Genomic DNA, 18,160 nt, shown 5'->3' on the forward strand with positions numbered 1-18,160 from the left:
TCTTACAGAAAAGTACAATAATCCTCTGAATAAAAGAAAAATCACTCCTTATATTTGAATCCAATTACTAATCAAGTTACCGTATATGGAGTAGCCTCCGCTCTCTCTTATTGACCCCAAAAAATGGTTGTTGCCTCAGAAACCCGTCTGGTAACTCATTTATCGTTCGTAGTAATAGGTGACTGACCCCTGGTAAGGTGTGTAGGTGTGAAACTGCACACGTATCCATGCCTCAGGCTTGTAGGTTTACTATCAATAGATGCATTACTACTGAATCCCTAATTATTTACTTATGTTTCAGGTTTCTCCACCTTATTTAGCAGGTCCAGTTTGCCCATACTTATGTAATTCTGAGCATGCCATTTTTCAATTAAACTTGCATTGAATTATGCGTTTGATCGTTTCTATTTGAAAGCGATTACGTTCTTTTGTCCACTGTGCAGCTGCTAAAAAAAAAAAAAAAAAAAAAAAAAAAAAAAAAAAAAAAATGTTCCACACTGGCGTTATGACCAGAGATAGCCTATAGGTATGGGCGCATCACAGTTTGAATGCTAAGGAATTTCGGCTGTTTAATCCTATTCAGTTTCAGTCTGAATCCACTAAGATCATTCTGCTGCACGTTCGGTCAGTATTTTTTCAAGGCTCTTTACGAGTTAATCAATTCAAATAATGGTTATATTTGATGTTTCTATTTTCTTTATTTGTTTATCAAATAAAAGCAATTGGTTACGTAAAAACAGAAAATTAACTTGTAATAAGAGGTGATTTAAATAAATCGACTATCGCTATGGGCGGTCTGATTTACGCCCAAAAAATCTCAATGGTTTCCACGGTTTCACAATGCGTTCTGTTACCGGCAATAATTACAGCCACCTAGCTCTGGAGGGGATTGTAAATTAGCTCAAGTGGCATATGCTGCCTCACAAAAAGATTTAAGACTTCCTTTGCGTACTGTAAACATCGAAAAATATGTGTATGTCTTGAGTACCAACTGAAAGCACGTCAGCAGATGTCGATGCTGTTTTATGTAGGATGTGAGCATAATAGTAAATGCCATTGGGAGCTTTCAAGAGCTTCAGTTTCAGTTTAAAATGAAATTTGTTCGCCGCATGCCTCATTTGTCCTCCAAATTTTGTGTTAGTATTATCGGCGCTGTGCGAGATTTCCAATGAAATATTTAAGTCCTTCAGTATCCTTATGCAGAAAGAAACAATGGTTTCTAATGTTTAATTTTTGCAGAGTCCAATTTCGTTAATTTCAGCTGTATACCGTTGGTTTCCGAGAAACACTGAATGAGAATGGAAACAACTTTTTAGAGTTCCTTAAAGTTGAGTTTTATCTAGTTCTTGCACAGTCTTTTGCATAAAATGTATTGCCAGTATCTTTTTCTTTTTATTATTGTTGTAGCTTTGGTTAGCACAGTGGACTGTCGCAGTCGCCGCCATGTTTGTATCAGGATAATGGGTTGGGTCTAAGGCCGTATCCAGGAAGGGGCCGTTTCACAGTTTTTTTTTGAACCCCCCCCCTCCCAAAAAATCCTTTGTAAAATCCCCCCGAAAAAAATTCCTGGATACGGCCCTGGTTGCGTTGAATTTAGTGTTGCAGTTTTTGCATTTTAAACTACCTTTCATTTATTCTTATCAGACGCAGTCGATTTTATTTGTTAACTAATGAATAACAAACAGATGACTTCACATAACGCAATCAGTATTGTACGTGACTGACAGGTGGTAGTGAGCGGGTAGTGGGTGGCCAGTGGTGGGGTAGCGTTCGAGCGGAAGGGCTCGCTGCACCGCTTCATTACTGGTCTTATTCTGCACGTTTTACACGTTGCAATTGAAATGCTGGGACATTTTTTAGATCAACCGGAACAGAAGCTTCAAACCGGTGACATGTCCCGGTGCAAGGGCACTAATGGCAACCCTACTTTAGGTGAGTAGTTTTCGGCATATTTACTGTTCTAGGTTTACCGGATACGTACGCCGGAATCGATTCTAAGAGCTCCCTAGAGGTTAAATGAAACAAGTAATTAGTGAGTAAATTATATAAAAAATCTCTGAAATCATGAGGGACAACCAAAAAATCACTAGATTATGGGAGGATACGGGCCCAAAAAAAAACCTTATCACCATTCGGAAAGGGGGAGTTTAGCAAAGGCATTACAAAAAGGGGTATTGTGATTATAGAAGATTATCCAAAGTTAAATAAAAATCATGATTATTCAGAGACACAGCTAGTTCATATGTCCCTTCCCGGATATGGTCCCATGTGCATTCATTGGTGACAACTTCTTTGAAATCGGAGTGTTTGTTATGAAATACTTATGTATTATACGAGAAACACTCGAGAACTTGTATCGCGAACATGAGACATTACCCATTTTCACGGTGTTGATACGAGACAAATAGCTTCGGCTCGGTGGAAAAATACATTGTAGCTATAAGATAAGACAAGATTTAGTGCGAAAATCATGTGGGCCATAGCAACACATAATACAGTCTACAAACACAGCTCAGGAACGAAATACAACTTTAGATAATAAAAATCAAAAAAGAAAAAAGAAAAACAAAACGACAAAGAAGAAACATATCAAGATTGAACATTTTAACCCACAAACACTGATCATAATAAAATTTAACTCCTAAAAACCGTAACAAGCTATCCCCTCAAACATGATTCCCTATTTTAATCCCTAAACGAAGAAACTTACACAACTGTTTAATAGCATATGCGTTCGTCTCAGCGATCCGCTCAATTAACCAGCATTCACTCCCAAACACTCGTCAAAAACATTCACTCCGCAACTCGGACAGCTCTTCACACTTGGATAGAAAATGAAATAAGTTCTCATTCACACATCCACACATAGGCCAAAAATAGGGGCCAGCCGCCAACCTAAGCTTTCCCAAAAATTTCCTTCTCTCACCTAAATCCGAACTATCCCCTCTTACCAACAACAATTTCTTCAAATACTCTTTATTTAACCCAAATTTAAAATAGACCTCCTCTCCCCAACAGTCTTTGGCTTGGGAGTAAAACCTCAAAGACATAGATTGGTCCTTATGAGCTTGCCACTCTTGGATTTCTAGGTCATTGAGGGTTCCCTGGACTTCCTTCCATACTGACACGGTTTGACCCATAGGGCCTTTTCCTTCATTCCACATCTACGAAAGTCCACAGAGGTCCAGTATTTTCTTGACCTGATTTGGCCATGAATCATGTCAACCCTCCTTCAAGCTCTCCAAATAAGCTGACTTAAGAAGCCGATATCTAGGTAGCCTAATTATCTTCTCCCAGAATTTTACCATTCTAACCAATCTAACACTCCTTAAAGTGAAAATATTTTTTATTTTGTATTTTAAGTAAATATTTAGTAGGTATTTCGGTTAAGTTAGGTTAGTTTAGGTCACATATCTAATATAATGCGCTCTGGGTGGCCCCCCTTCCATAATTCTTTGTTGTTGTTTTCACAGCCGAAGCTAATTGCCTAGTATTAACACTTTGAAAAACGGGTAGAGTCTCATGTTCGCGATACAAGTTCTCGAGTGTGTTTCTAGTATAATACACAAGTACCCGTTATGACAACGAAAATCAAGAAGAAATAACCTAGAGAAACTAACATTGTTGCTATGTGAGCTTATCATAATGATATTACCACATTTAAGTTTAAAATCTGGTCTTTTCATCTTTCTTGGATTTATTCCTGCTTTCAGGAATCGAACAGTACCATGTTTAATTGTTTCGATTTTCCGCTGAACAAAAACTTCTACACAATTGTAATCACCTTAGTGTTCTGTTTAACATTAATTGGAAACTAGCCACTTATGGGTAGCTAAAATTGGATGATTGGTAAATCTCTATATACTCACTTTATTGACGCGATCCCTTTGAGAATATTGTTTAAAAATGAATTTGGTATGGAAGTTTTGAAAAAACGGCGAGCCATATTAATGATAATCCCCAGTGTTGCCAACGCGGCACAATTGCACCGTTTTTGGAACAATTTAGAGGTCCTGGTAGAATGCCGTACATTTGGGAATATTTTGATACAATCAAATTTTTCGGTACATTTTGGTTTTATGTGCTTCTTTCTGGCTTGGATATTTGCTTATGTTTTAATTTATCCAAAGTTTTCTTCTTGCTAAGGCTAATTTTTAACCTGCTGTTGAAATAGTTCAAATTAATCTATTGCGGTACAAAATTAGTCGGACAACTGAGTTGCGTTCGATTCAACACAACTTGGTTAATTATCAAGTCCACTTTTTTCACTTTTAGGTTTTTATTTGCCAGAAAGTGAACTAAGAAAGTTTACCAGGCTTTTGCAAATAGAACGGAAAGTTCGGTAGAAATTTGTAAGGTGCTATAAAGTGAGCCATACAAGAAATTAGGAACATTTCATAAACCTTAGGAAGGGGAGGTCTCAAACAGTCAAAATAATGAAATATGCCAAAATCATCGTGGATAACAAGAAAATTAACCTTTTTGTAAAAATTTTATACCTGTTGTTTTATTTCATAGGCAGCGCAATAGTGCTGCCTAAGTAAAGAATGATGTTGGCACAATGCATTATTTTTTTTTCTTGGTCATAGACCAGGACACTTCGTATCGAAGGATTTATCGCAAGAACTTCGAAAATGGCACATTCAATTAGAAATTAAAGTGGCTAGTGCCCTTTTTAATAGTCAAAAGTGATTGGAAGGCAACTAAAACCCCTCCTACGCCCACCATTTCCCCAAACATATCCAATTCAAATTTTGAGATAGAATTGTGCTCAGCGTAGTTGATTTACAGATAGAAATTATGTTTTTGAGAAGGACACTCTCCCACAGCCCTCAGGGCAAGGGTTATAAGTTATACCCTGGGGGCAAATAAGGTTTTTTTTTTTTTATTGAAAGCCTTGTTGTAGAAACTTCAAAAATGGCTCATTTGATTGGAAATTGAAATGGCTAGTGCCCTTTTTAATAGTCGAAACTGACTGGAAGGCAACTAACCCCCCTCTCACGCCCACCTTTTTCCCCAAACACATCCAATCAAAAATTTGAGATAGCCATTGTGTTGAACGCAGTTGAAAGTTCCGGAAATTTGGTATTTGAGGCTGACAACCTCCCACAGCCCTCAGGGCAAGGGTTGTAAGTTATTCCCTGGGGGCATATAAGGTATTTCATAGAGAACGTTGTCGTAGGAACTTCAAAAAGGGCTTATTTGATTGGTAATTGAAATGGATAGTACCCATTGAATAGTAAAAAGTGATTGTAAGGCAACTAACACCCTTTCCACACCCACTATTTATCCAAACACATCCAATTCAAAATTTTGAGATAGCCATTTTGTTCAAAGTATTTGAAAGGTCTTGAAATTATATCTAAGAGGTTGACACTCCCCCCACAGCCCTCAGGGTAAGGGTTGTAAGTTATGCCCTGGGGGCATATAAGGTTTTTATTGAAAGCTTTGTCGTAAAAACTTGAAAAGGGGCTAATTCGATTGGAAATTTAAAGGGCTAGTGCCCTTTTTAATAGTAGAAAGTGATTTGAGGACAACTAACGCCCCTCTCACGCCCACCTTTTCCCCATACACATCCAATCAAAATTTTTAGATAGTTATTTTGTTCAACGCAGTTAAAAGTTTTAGAAATAAGCTCTTTGAGGATGGCAACCCATCCTCCCCCCCACAGACCTCCTATAACCCCAACAGAGCCCTCAGGGCAAGGGTTGTAAGTTATGCCCCTGGAAGCCTATAAAGTTTTTATAGATGGTGATGTTGTAGAAACTTCAAAACGGGCTCATTCGATTTGAAATTAGAAGGGTTTGTGCTCTTTTTAATAGTCGAAAGTGTGGAGGATAATTAATACCCCTCTCACACCCACCATTTCCCAAAACACATCCAATCAAAATTTTTGGAAAACCATTTTGTTCAACGTAGTTAAAAGCTCATTTGAGCTCGTAGTTAAAGGCTCATTTGATTGGAAATTGAAATGGCTAGTGCCGTTTTTAATAGTCAAAAGTGATTGGAAGGCAACTATTGAAAGGGGCTAGTGCACTTTTTAATAGTCGAAAGTGATTGGAAGGCTTGACATTTTTATAGAAAACATCGATGTGGGTACAATGTATTTTTTTTTTTTTTTTTTTTTTTTTTTTTTTTTTAGACCAGGGCACTTCGTATCGAAGGAGTTGCTTTAGGAACTTCGAAAAGGGTTCATTCGATTGAAAATAGCTCATGAAAATTAACATGAGTAGGGCCCAAACCCCTATGCCTTCCCAAGGCCAGAACATAATTTGCACTTTACTGAAAAAAAATACAAGTGAATGTGCATTGTCAGTTTAATATACATTTACTGATATTTAGCAATCAAAATGGTCATATTATTTTATTTATTAAAGTTATAAAAGTAAAAACATTTATATTTTTCCGTAAAGTGCAAATTATGTTCTGGTTTTGGGAAGGTATAGGGGTTTTGAGTCCTACTCATGTTAATTTCTGCTCGTTTTGAGTTTGACTCGGTTATTTATTGTAATTTCTGTTCGTTTTAGGTTTCATTTATTTATCGATGCTGATGTGTAGTAGTGTTAAGCTTGGTAGATTATTTGATTTTATTTTTGCTCATTTTTAGTTTAATAGAGTTCTTTACTTTTCTTGGAAAAATTTATTTTGTGGAAAATGTTTTTTAATTAATTACAAGAAAAAAAAAGTAAACTCTGACATTAAAAATACAGCCGCTGAGCTAGCGCTTTTAATAAAGAGCTGCATTATTCAATCTGGGAAATCCTAAATGAATCATTATGTTTTGCAAGAGCCAAGCCTTTTACCATAGAGTCAAGCATGATCTGCCGATTTCGAATTTTTTGCCAGAAATTCTTCGTAGATCAGAGGCGACGCTATAGCGTTGCCTATAGTAAAGGTCATACGGCTCCAATATTTTGTTATTATTTTTTTTTCCCCAGAGGCACTTCATATGGAAGGCGTCGTCGTAGAAACTTCAATGGGGGTATTGGAAATCGAGAGTTCTAGTGCCCTTTTTAATAGTCGAAAGTGATTGGAGGGCAACTAGCCCCCCCCCACGCCCATCATTCCCCCAAACACATCCAATTAAAATTTTGAGAAAACCATTTTGTTCAGCGTAGTCGATTTCCAGGTAGAATATATGTTTTTGAGGAGGACACTCCCCCACAACCCTCAGGGCAAGGGTTTTAAGTTATGCCCTGGGGGCATATAAGCTTTTTATAGAAGGCGTTGTCGTAGAAACTTCAAAACAGGTTAATTTGATAGGAAATTCAAAGGGCCAGTGTCCTTTCTAATAGTCGAAAGTGATTGGAGGGCAATTAGCCCCCCCCGCCCCGCCCATCATTCCCCCAAACACATTCAATCACAATTTTGAGATAGCCATTATGTTCAGCGTAGTTGATTTCCAGATAGAAAATATGTTTTTGAGGAGGACACTCCCCCACAACCATCAGGGCAAGGGTTTTAAGTTAAGCCCTGGGGGCATATAAGGTTTTTATAGACGGCATTGTCGTAGAAACTTCAAAAAAGGCTCATTCGATAGGAAATTCAAAGAGTTAGTACCCTTTTTAATAGTCTAAACTTTTTGGATGGCAACTAACCCCCCTCTCACGCCCATCTTTTCCCCAAACACATCCAATCAAAATTTTGAGGTAGCGATTTTATTAAATGTAGTTTTAAGTTCTGGAAATTAGGTTTTTGAGGGTGACAACTCCCCCACAGCCCTCAGGCCAAGGGTTGTAAGTTTTGCCCTGGGTGCATATAAGGTTTTGTATTGACAACGTTTCGTAGAAACTTCAGAAAGGGCCCATTCGATTGGAAATTTAAATGACTAGATCCCTTTTTAATAGTCGAAAGGGATTCTAAGGCAACTGACACCCTTTCCACGCCCACCATTTCCCCAAACATATGCAATCAAAATTTTGATCTAGCCATTTTGTTCAACGTAGTTGAAAGTTCTGGAAATTATATGTTTGAGCAGGACACTCCCCCCCACAGTCTTCAGGGGCAAGGGTTATAAGTTATGTCCTGGGGGCATATATGGTTCTTATGGCAAGAATGCTCGTATAAACTTCAGAGAGCGCCCATTTGATTGGAAATTGAAATTTATAGTTCAATTTTGAAGCGTCAAAAGATATTGGAGGTTAACCAGCACCCCCCCCCCCCCAAACCCTTTTCTCCCAAATGCATCCAATAAAAATTTTAAGATAGCTATTTTGTTAAAAATAGTTCAAAGATCATATAACAGAAATTCCTGTGTCGACATAACCCACCAGGGCCCGGGGGCAGAAATTGTAAGTTATGCCCTGGGGGCATATATGGGTGTTATGAAAGGGATGCTCGTATTAACTGCAAAGAGGGCTCATTTGATTGGAAATTGAAAGTTCTAGTTCTCTTTTTAAGAGTCAAAAGAGATTGGAGGGCACCTAGACCCCCCCCCCTCCATGCCCTTTTTCCCTCATACCCATCCGATAAGAACTTTGAGATAGTTTTTTTTTTTAATAGTCCCTTTTCCCCAAATGCATCAAATAAAAGTTTTGAGATAGCTATTAAGTTAAAAATTGCTCAAAAGTCAGATAACAAAAACTCAGGTGTCCTCAAAACCCTCCAGGACCCGGGGGCAGGCGCTGTAAGTTTTGCCCTGGGGGATATTTGGTTCTTATGAAAGGGATGCTCGTATAAACTTCAGAGGGCTCATCTGATTGGAAATTGAAAGTTCGAGCTCACTTTTAATAGACAAAAGATACATCAAATATTTAATTTGATGTTGTTTATACTTTCCAAGACTGTTCAAGACGCATACAGTTTTCAGTAAAGCGCCAATGACGCAGTAGGTTTTAGACTTTTACAGTGAGAGAAGGAGATCATACCCAAACTCTTGTTTGTAGTGATTTTTGTTCGTTTCAAGCTTGATTTGCATATTCAATTTAAGTTTCACTCGTTTTAAGATTTATTTGTTAATTTACCATTGTATACCATTGTATTATCTAATTATTGTAATACCATTGTATTATCTATTGTATGTTTGTTTGCATTGATTGTTTTTTTAATTTTCGTTCCTTTTAAGTTTCATTTACACTTCAATAGGAATTTTTTTTTTTAGTTTTAAGCTTGATTTTCATATTCAATCTAAGCATTACTCGCTTTGAGATCTATTTATTCATTTATATTATTACTTATTGTATGTTTTTGCTATAATTTTTTATTTAATTTCTGTTTGTTTTGGGTTTCATTTATTCTTTAACAGCAATTACTGGTCGTTTTGAGTTTGAATTTTAAAAGGTATTTGTATCTGCTGACCTTAACTTTAAAATGGCCTTTACTTTTCTTTTAAAAACTTATTTTTCGGAAAGTTTTTTGTAATTATTTTTTGTTCGTTTTTGATTGCAAAAAATTTCAAGTTTTTAAAAATTCCTTATTTCAAAATCAAACTAAAAAAAAAATCAAATATTCATCAAAGTATCAAAACTGGTATCAAAGTAACAATATCAAAGTGAAAAAATGGGTTTGTGTCAACCTCGGAGTTTTTATTATCTGATGTTTGAACTATTTTTAACAAAATTACTATCTCAAAATTTTTATCGGATGGGTTTGGGGACAAAGGGCGTGTGGGGACTAATTATGCTTCGGTCTCTTTTGACTCTTTAAAATTGAACTAGAACTTTCTATTGTCGATCAAATGAGCCCTCTTTGTAGTTTATACGAATATCCCTTCTATAAGAACCATATATATCCCCAGAGTATAACTTACAACGCCTGTCTCTGGACCCTGGGAGTTGTTTCAACCCTGAAGTTTTAATATCTGATGGTTGAACTATTTTTAACAAAATGGTCACCTCAAATTTTTATCCGATGGGTTTATCCATCCGTCTGAAACGAAATAAGATTTGGAGTGAATGTTTTTCATTGACTACTTTAATAATGTTTTCTGAACAGATCGTTATAGGTCAATGATCTACATTTTAGTTGATTCATTGATTTTAAATGACTTATTTTTTTCAAATTATTAATTAGTTATGAAACGAATTATATTACACATATTATGTTTGTACAACATGTGTTGACCCTGGAGTTTTTTTTTTATCTGACCCTTGATTTTTTTTAACAAAATGGCTACCTCAAAATTTTTATCTGATGTATTTAGGCGGAAAAGGGTGTGAGGGAGGGGCTGGTTACCCTTCGATCACTTTTGCTCTTAAAAACCGAACTAGAACTTCCAATTTCCAATCTATTCCAAGCTATAATTATTATAGCTAATGATTAATTAGTTACAAAACGAATTATGTTACAAATATTATGTTTGTACAACATATGTCGACACCGGAGTTTGCGTTATCTGACCTTTGAACTTTTTTTTTTAACAAAATGGCTACCTCAAAATTTTATCTGATGCATTTAGGGCATGGCGGGGGGGGGGGCTAGTTGCCCTCCGACCTCTTTTGAATCTTACAAAGCGAACAAGAACTTTCAATTTCCGATCAAATGAGCCCTCTCCGAAGATTATACGAGCATCCCTTCCATAAGAACTATATATGCCCCAAGAGCATTACTCATAACGCCTGCCTCCGGGCCCGGGGGGTTGTGTCGACAGAGGAATTTTTCTCATCTGACATTTGAATTATTTTTTAATGAAATAACCATTATAAAATATTTATCGGATGGGCTTGGGGAAAGAGGGTGTGTCGGGGGGGGGCTAGTTGCCCTCCAATGTATTTTGACTCTTAAAAATTGAACTAGAACTTTTAATTTCCAATCAAATGAGTCCTCTCTGAAGTTTATACGAGCATCCCCTTTCATAAGAACCATATACGCCAGTAGAAGGGCCTTATTGACTCCGATCACGCACCCCTGCTGCCACCTACAACTTTTTTTACATAATTTATTCAAGGATTATCGATCGAGTCTAATGTGGGTGTGTCAAGGTCAATCGATCTGTTGTTGTTTGGCCACGTGCTAATGGCATGAGGGTTGATTTACATACTCGATGGGGTACATAATTTATTCACGGATTATCGATAGAGTCTACTCGGGTGGGTGTGTCAATGTCAATCGATCTGTTGTTGTTTGAACACGTGCAAATGACGCGAGGGGTGATTTACATAATCGATGGGGGAATAATTGATTCACGAGCATGGGGAATTATGAAACAATATGATCATAGAGTCCCTAGGGGGAAAGATTACGTAATCGCTCAATGACCTCTTTTTCCATGATCGATTTATTTGATGTTTTTCTCGGTTAGCCTGCCCTGAGAACTTGATTTACATAATCGCTAGGGGAAATTATTGATTCACGAAGGGGAAATTAATAAACAAACATGGTTTCATTGTTGTTTGGCTAGACTGTCCTGAGAACTTGATTTACATACTCTCTAGGGGAAATTATTTATTAACGAAGGGGAAATTAAGAAACACTCTTGGCTTCTTTGTTGTTTGACTGGCCTGTCCCGAGAAATTGATGTACATAATCGATATGGGGACTTAGTGATTCACGATGGGGAGAATTAGAAAACATTAATGCTTCTTTAATCTTAGTTCTGAGGGATTTATTTATTATTGTTGTTTTGGACACGTGCATGCTAGGGGTGAATGTCAAGGTGTCCTGGAACAGGAAACAGTTAGATCACGTGTTTCCTTCTCAGCCAATCATCGAGTCGGATACATCCTCCTTCTCAGCCAATCAGAGACGTGCTTACATATGATTTTCCCGTTACATAACAATTCGCCCTTGAGATTTCGTATATAACGGGTATGCAATGTGATTAAATTATCAGAAAGTTCCAGAACACAGTTCAAACAACTAGAATGGATACCATTGATGAAGTTGAATTATTGGCAACCACAATTAGCAATGTAAGTTCTGTTTTAATTTTTTATTTTCAAAATAAATTTTTTTTCGGTTGTAACCATCTCCTATATTCGGGTAAACCCCCCCCACCCCTATACAAACGCCCCTATATGATGTTCATACTCGATAATAAGTGGAAAATACGCTCTTTTTCACCGGCCCCAATGGTCTCCCAAGGTCCCATAGAGCCCCAGCCCCCCAAACGCCCTCCGCCGACCATCCTCGGACATCCCCCCCCCCAAAGGCCCATCGAGCTCCCAAAGGACCAACGGGTCCCAAAGGCCCTCCACCGGTCCCCAAATGTCCCCCAGGCACCCAAAGGCCCTCCCTGTCCCACAAAGGCCCCCCAAGCTCCCAAAGGGCCACCGGCGCCCCAAAGGCCCACCCAGACCCCCAAAGGACACCCCCGGGCCCCCAAAGGCCCATCGAGCTCCCAAAGGACCAACGGGTCCCAAAGGCCCTCCACCGGTCCCCAAATGTCCCCCAGGCACCCAAAGGCCCTCCCTGTGCCACAAAGGCTCCCCAAGCTCCCAAAGGACCACCCTGTGCCCCAAAAGCCCCCCCTGTGCCCCAAAGGTCCTCCTCCGGTCCCCAAAGGCCCATCGAGCTCCCAAAGGACCAACGGGGTCCCAAAGGCCCTCCACCGGTCCCCCACTGCCTCTCCGGCCCCCCAAAGGCCCGCCACCGGCCCCCAAATGTCCCCCAGGCACCCAAAGGTCCCCCTGGCGCCCCAAAGGCCCACCCGGACCCCCAAATGCCATCCCCGGACCCCCAAAGCCCATCCCCCGGTCCCCAAAGGTCCCCCCCGAGCTCCCAAAGGACCACCGACCCTCAAGGGACCCACAGACCCTCAAAGGCTCTCCCCGTGCACCCGTCTTTCGTTGATGTGTGTTGTCTGAAACCTATGATTTGGGATGTGTAGTTTGCTACTTCAGGCTTTTCTGAGCTAAGGTTTCTTAGTCTTTCGATGGTGTGTGTTGTCTGAAACCAATAGTTTGGGGTGTGTAATTTGCTATGTCCGACTTTTCATACCCAGATTTTTGAGTCTTTTGTTGGTGTGTGATGTCTGAAACCTAGAATTTGGGTTGGGTAGTTTCATATTTCAGACTTTTCTGAGCTGGAGTTCTTAGTATTTCCTGGGTGTATTGTGTCTGTAACCTAAGTGGTGTGGTGGGTGGATTGCTACTTTTGACTTTTCTGAGCTGGATTTCTTAGCCTTTCATAGGTGTTTGTTGTCTGAAACCTATGATTTGGGATATGTAATTTGCTATTTCCGACTTTTCATAGCCGGATTTCTTAGTCTTTCGTAGGTGTGTGGTGTCTGAAACCTATGATTTGGGATGTGTGGGTTGCTATTTTTGACTTTTCTGAGTTGGATTTCTTAGTCTTTCATAAGTGTGTGTTGACTGAAACCTATGATTTGGGATGGTTAATTTGCTATTTTTGACTTTTCTGAGCTAGATTTCTTAGCCTATCATATGTGTGTCCTTTCAGAAAATTATGAATTGGGAGGTGTAGTTTGCTTTTTGGACTTTTCAGAGCTAGGATTCTTAGTCACTCATAGGTGTTTGTTGTCTGAAACTTCGAGTTTGGGATGAGTAGTTGGCTATTTCAGACTTTTCTGAGCTAAGGTTTCTTAGTATTTCGTAGGTGAATGCTGTCTGAAACTTATGATTTGGGATATGTAAATTACTATTTCGGGCTTTTCTGAGTTGGATTTCTTAGTCTTTCATAGGTGTGTAGTGTCTGAAACCTATGATTTGGGATGTGTAGTTTGCTATTTTCGACTTTTCTGAGCTAGGTTTCTTAGCCTTTCATAGGTATGCCTTGTCAGAACATTATGAATTGGGATGTGTAGTTTGCTATTTCAGGCTTTTCTGAGCTAAGGTTTTCTAGTATTTCGTAGGTGAATGATGTCTGAAACCAATAGTTTGGGATGTGTAATTTGCTATTTCTGACTTTTCATAACCGGATTTCTTAGCCTTTCGTAGGTGTGTGGTGTCTGAAACCTATGATTTGGGATGTGTGGGTTGCTATTTCAGGCTTTTCTGAGTTGGATTCTAAATCTTCTTAAATTCAATTCCGACCTTTCACAAAGAGATGAAAAAAATTAAAGTTCTGTTCCAAATATTTTCCCGGAAGAAGAAAAGTTCAACTTCAATTCTGAATTTTCTCAATGAAAATGAAAAAGTTATTGATCAAATCTTTTTTCCCAAAAATAATATAAAAATTTCAACTTCAGTTCAGATTTTTTTTCTCAAAGAGATGAAAAAATTTAAAATATTGTTCCAAATTTTTCATAGAAGATAGGAAAAGTTATACTTTGATCGTGAATATTCGAGTTCTAATCTGAATTTTACCAAAGAACTCAATTCAATTCTAATTTCCCCAATAAAAAATTTAAAGTTCAATTCTAAATTTTTCGGTGGAAGATAAAAAAGTAATACCATACTTGTGAATATTTTCATGGAAGATAAAAAGTTCTAGTTCAATTTAAAATTTTCTCAATGAAGTGAAGAAGAATTCAAGTTCTCTTCTGAATTTTAACAAAGAACACAATTCAATTCTAATTTAACAAGAGAAAATAAAAATCTTCCCCTTCAGTTCTTTATTTCACAAGGACATAAAGAAATTTAAAGTTCAATTCTAAATTTTTCGGTGGAAGATAGAAAAAGTAATACCATACTTGTGAATATTTTCACGGAAGATAAAAAGTTCTAGTTCAATTTAAAATTTTCTCAACGAAGTGAAGGAAAGTTCAAGTTCTCTTCTGAATTTTCTCAATGAAAAAGAAATTAGTCATTGATCATTTCTATTTTTCCAAATAATATAAAAATTTTTCACTTTAGTTCAGATCTGACCCGAAGAGATGAAAAGTTTAAAATACTCTTCCAAATTTTTCACTGAAGATAAAAAAGTTCAATCTGGCTCGAAGAGATGAAAAATTTAAAATACTGTTCCAAATTTTCTCAACGAAGTGAAGAAAAGTTCAAGTTCTCTTCTGAACTTTACCAAAGAACACATTTCAATTCTAATTTCTCCAGAGAAAATAAAAATCTTCCACTTCAGTTCTTTATTTCACAAAGACATAGAGAAATTTAAAGTTCAATTCTAAATTTTTCGGTGGAAGATAGAAAAGTAATACCATACTTGTGAATATTTTCACGGAAGATAAAAAGTTCTAGTTCAATTTAAAATTTTCTCAACGAAGTGAAGAAAAGTTCAAGTTCTCTTCTGAAGTTTACCAAAGAACACACTTCAATTCTAATTTCTCCAGAGAAAACAAAAATCTTCCACTTCAGTTCTTTATTTCACAAAGACATAAAGAAATTTAAAGTTCATTTCTAAATTTTTTGGTGGAAGATAGAAAAAGTAATACCATACTTGTGAATATTTTCACGGAAGATAAAAAGTTCTAGTTCAATTTAAAATTTTCTCAACGAAGTGAAGAAAAGTTCAAGTTCTCTTCTGAACTTTACCAAAGAACACACTTCAATTCTAATTTCTCCAGAGAAAACAAAAATCTTCAACTTCAGTTCTTTATTTCACAAAGACAAAGAAATTTAAAGTTCAATTCTAAATTTTTCGGTGGAAGATAGAAAAAGTAATACCACACTAGTGAATATTTTCACGGAAGATAAAAAGTTCTAGTTCAATTTAAAATTTTCTCAACGATGTCAAGGAAAGTTCAAGTTCTCTTCTGAACTTTACCAAAGAACAGACTTCATTTCTAATTTCTCCAGAGAAAACAAAAGCTGCCACTTTCAGTTCTTTATTTCACAAAGACATAAAGAAATTTAAAGTTCAATTCTAAATTTTTCGGTGGGAGATAGAAAAATTAATACCATACTTGTGAGACTAAAAATGAAGATATTTATGCAGAGTTTCAACTAGCTATGGCTAAGTTTGCTAAAGACAAACTATTTTCTTGCGAAAACACACAAACTCAGAAAAAATGTTCAGTGTTGCTTTAGTACCTACGCAATGAGACTAAAAATGAAGATATTTATGCAGAGTTTCAACTAGCTACGGCTAAGTTTGCTAAAGACAAGCTATTTTAGTGCGAAAACACACAAAATCAGAAGTAAAATGTTCAATGTTCCTCTAGTACATACGCAATTAGGATTAAATGAATATCTTTATGCAGAGTCTCAACTACCTCTGGCTAAGTTTTCTAAAGACAAGCTATTTTCTTCCTAAAACACATAAAATCAGAAGTAAAATTTTAAATGTTCCTTTAGTACCTACGCAATTAGGCTTAAATGAAGATATTTATGCAGAGTTTCAACTATCTATGGATAATTTTGCTAAAGACAAGCTATTTTCCTGCGAAAACACACAAACTCAGAAAAAATGTTCAATGTTCCTTTAGTACCTACGCAATTAGACTAAAAATGAAGATATTTATGCAGAGTTTCAACTAGCTATGGCTAAGTTTGCTAAAGACAAGCTATTTTCATGCGAAAACACACAAAATCAGAAGTAAAATGTTCAATGTTCCTCTAGTACCTACGCAATTATACTTAAATGAAGATATTTATGCAGAGTTTCAACTATCTATGGCTAAGTTTGCTAAAGACAAGCTATTTTCTTGCAAAAACACACAAAATAAGAAGAAAAATGTTCAATGTTCCTTTAGTAACTACGCAATTTTTATTAAATTAAGATATTTATTCAGAGTTTCAACTAGCTATGGCTAAGTTTGCTATAGAAAAGATATTTTCTAGCGAAAACACAAACAAACTCAGAAAAAATGTTCAATGATACTCTAGTAACTATGCAATTAGGCTAAAATGAAGATATTTATGCAGAGTTTCAACTATCTATGGCTAAGTTTGCTAAAGACAAGCTATTTTCATGTGAAAACACACAAAATCAGAAGTAAAATGTTCAATGTTCCTTTAGTACCTACGCAATTAGGCTTAAATGAAGATATTTATGCAGAGTTTCAACTAGCTATGACTAAGTTTGCTAAAGACAAGCTATTTTCTTGTGAAAACCCACAAACTCAGAAAAAATGTTCAATGTTCCTTTAGTACCTACGCAATTAGACTAAAAATGAAGATATTCATGCAGAGTTTCAACTAGCTATGGCTAAGTTTGCTAAAGACAAGCTATTTTCGTGCGAAAACACACAAAATCAGAAGAAAAATGTTCAATGTTCCTCTAGTACCTACGCAATTAGCTTAAATGTAGATATTTAAGCACAGTTTCATCTACCGATTTTGAAGTCTTATAAAGACAATCTATTTTCGTGCGAAAACACACAAAATAAGAACTAATATATTCATTATAACTATAGAAACAACGCACTAGGGCTGAAATTAATATAGTTATGCACAGTTTAAACAAGATCGGACTAAGTTTGATAAAGACAAGCTATATTCTATCGAAAACACACAAACACAGACAAAAAGTTCAATGTTCCTTTAGTACCTACGCAATTAGACTAAAAATGAAGATATTTATGCAGAGTTTCAACTAGCTATGGCTAAGTTTGCTAAAGACAAACTATTTTCTATGAAAACACAAACAAAATCAGAAAAAATGTTCAGTGTTCCTTTAGTACATACACAATTAGGCTAAAAATGAAGATATTTATGCACAGTTTCAACTAGCTATGGCTAAGTTTGCTAAAGACAAGCTATTTCTTGTGAAAACACACAAAATCAGAAAAAATGTTCAGTGTTCCTTTAGTACCTATGCAATTAGGCTAAAAATGAAGATATTTATGCACAGTTTCAACTATCTATGGCTAAGTTTGCTAAAGACAAGCTATTTTCTTGCGAAAACACACAAAATCAGAAAAAATGTTCAATGTTCCTTTAGCACCTACGCAATTAGCTGAAATGAAGATATTTATGCAGAGTTTCAACTATCTATGGCTAAGTTTGCTAAAGACAAGCTATTTTCGTGAAAACACACAAAATCAGAAAAATGTTCAATGTTCCTTTAGTACCTACGCAATTAGGCTTAAATGAAGATATTTATGCAGAGTTTCAACTAGCTATGGCTAAGTTTGCTAAAGACAAGCTATTTTCTAGTGAAAACACAAACAAAATCAGAAAAATGTTCAATGTTCCTTTAGTACCTACGCAATTAGACTAAAAATTAAAATATTTATGCAGAGTTTCAACTAGCTATGGCTAAGTTTGCTAAAGACAAGCTATTTTCTTGCGAAAACACACAAAATCAGAAAAATGTTCAGTGTTCCTTTAGTACATACACAATTAGGCTAAAAATGAAGATATTTATGCACAGTTTCAACTAGCTATGGCTAAGTTTGCTAAAGACAAGCTATTTTCTGCGAAAACAC

At 36.6% G+C, this 18,160-nt stretch overlaps 1 protein-coding gene across 1 annotated transcript in view; it reads left to right on the forward strand.

Annotated features, from left to right (window-relative positions):
* The first annotated feature begins 1,908 nt into the window (after positions 1-1,908).
* LOC148953165 (5-hydroxytryptamine receptor 1-like) overlaps positions 1,909-18,160 on the forward strand; it is a 259,896-nt gene continuing 243,644 nt past the window's right edge. The window contains exon 1 of the mRNA XM_089087561.1: positions 1,909-1,932. The gene's annotated coding sequence lies outside the window, so the exon portion shown is untranslated. The remainder of the gene's footprint in view (positions 1,933-18,160) is intronic.

The sequence above is a fragment of the Artemia sp. Qi Xiang Cuo genome, chromosome 4 (assembly GCF_049724085.1).
Source record: "Artemia sp. Qi Xiang Cuo chromosome 4, ASM4972408v1, whole genome shotgun sequence".
Lineage (NCBI taxonomy): Eukaryota > Metazoa > Arthropoda > Branchiopoda > Anostraca > Artemiidae > Artemia > Artemia sp. Qi Xiang Cuo.